This window comes from Vidua macroura, chromosome 6 (assembly GCF_024509145.1).
Source record: "Vidua macroura isolate BioBank_ID:100142 chromosome 6, ASM2450914v1, whole genome shotgun sequence".
In the NCBI taxonomy this organism is placed as follows: Eukaryota; Metazoa; Chordata; class Aves; order Passeriformes; family Viduidae; genus Vidua; species Vidua macroura.
In genome coordinates this window covers 50,048,542-50,050,673 of record NC_071576.1, presented here as the reverse complement: position 1 = coordinate 50,050,673, position 2,132 = coordinate 50,048,542, and positions in this window count along the sequence as shown.

The window sequence follows — 2,132 nt, the reverse complement described above, 5'->3', positions numbered from 1 at the left end:
CATAGTTACAGCTCCATGGACTTTCTCTGGGCACAGCCCTTGGCATTGGGGTTGTAGCCTGATAATGGGTAACAGGGTGAGGAGGAAAACAAAGAGGGAATTATTCAAATGTCATGGTAGAAGTGAGGAGAAATCTTACTGTGTTTTCCCCATCCCACATGAAAGTTTACAGAGGACAAGTGATACAGCCACAGATGTTTGTAGAGATTCAAGGACTGAAACCTTCAGTTTCATTTCTACCATACAAATTACTCCTTTGGGCTACTTCTGCCTCCTAAGATGCCGTTAAATGTCACGGTGGCTTTGTAACGTAATGCTCAAGCTTCAGTTTCAGTGCAGCCTCTTACATTTGATTGTAAGGTCCTGACTCTGCTGTTGGCAACTGTCCCCCTTATCCCATTTACTTGGAAACATCCAGAGCTTTGTAAAGAATTGTTGTAACTTGGGAAGTGGAAAGGTATAACCACAGAGAAATAAGGGACTGGAATATCATGAGCACAAGTGCTTATGCCTGTATTCTGCTTTTCATTTAGTAGGTGATTACAATAAAACTGTATCTAACTTGATACAGACACCAGTTCCACCACAAAGATGCAGAGATTTGGTTTTGTACATGGCTGGGATTTTGGTAGGAGATGAAGGGGTAAAATTTGGCTAATGTTGTACAAATTCATATCTCTGGTGCAATATATGTAAAAAAAAAAAAAAAAAAAAAAGCCCCACTCTGTATAGATTAGTTTTTAACTGGATTAAACTGAAACTCAGCACAGTGACAGAGGTTTAGTGTTTTATTTTTAGTGGGTGGGCAAGAGCTGGGTTTGTATTCATAGAATCAGAATGGCCTGGGTTGGAAGGGACCTTAAAGTTCATCTCGTTCCAAGCCCCTGCCATGGGCAGGGAACCCCCCACTATCCCAGGTTGTTCAGAGCTCCATCCAGCCTGGCCTTGAACACTGCCGGGGATGGGGCATCCACAGCTTCTCAGACAACCTGTGCCAGTGCCTCACCACCCTCACAGTAAAGAATTCTTCCTAATATCTAATATCTAACCTAATATCTAATCTAATCCTGCCCTCTTTAGTTTGAAGCCATTTCCCCCTTGTCCTGTCACTACACGTCCTTGTAAGAGTCTCTCTCCAGCTCCCTTCAGGCAGTGAAAGGCCACAGTTAGGTCACCCTGAAGCCTCCTTAGGAGTCCTTCCCGTTTGCCCTCAACTTCTTGCCTTCTGGAAAGATGTGAATTTAAAATAAGATGTAAGAGATTGTGTGTTCTTTCCTGGCACCAGCTGTCTCACTGCAGTAGCTATTCACTAATTAGGTACTTGAATGCTCAATTTCCTATATTCATAAAAATACAAATCAAACTAATTAAAATCCTACTGTGCCACAGCATTACAAATTCTTAACACCACCCCACACGTCCCTGACTTGTTCACATTCAGAACTTCCAGAGAAAGTGAAGCACCCCATGGGCTTAGTAAAACATTCTTCTACAGGTTGCATTCTGCACCTAGATTTTGCATTCCTAGTCAGGTGTTGGCCACTTCGGGATGTGAGAATGGCTGGGACAAGGTGTCTCTTACATCCACAGGATGTGGCAATATCCAACCACATTAGAATTTTCCATCTCATGAATTTATTTGGACTAGGGAGAATATGATGTATGGTAGGGTTTTGTAAAGAAATGAAGCTTTGAACTAGGGCTTGTCCTTTGGTGATTTATGCAAAAGTAGGCAGCAGAGCTGTCCCTAAGGTTGGTCCCAGTTCTACCAAGGCTGTGAAATCAGAGTTCCATCTGAAAACACCAACACTGACTATAGTTTAGTTACATTTCTAAAAGTGAGTCATTTTTACATAATGAGAAAGGAGGGAGTGAGTTTAAGTCCTGTTATTTATGCATCCGCAAACAGCAAATATCAAAACCATCTACAGTTATACTAATGCTTTAAAAGCTACACTTGCCAGAATTAGATTATATCCCATAATAAGAGTTTTTAGAATTACACTATCAAAAAACTGTGCTAAAAATCATCCTACCTACTTGCTTGTGTAATAAAGTGCAATATCAGTGAGGGAAAATAATTTTTCAGAGATAACTTAGTTTCTAAATCTGGTGTAGTTTTCAGTGACAAA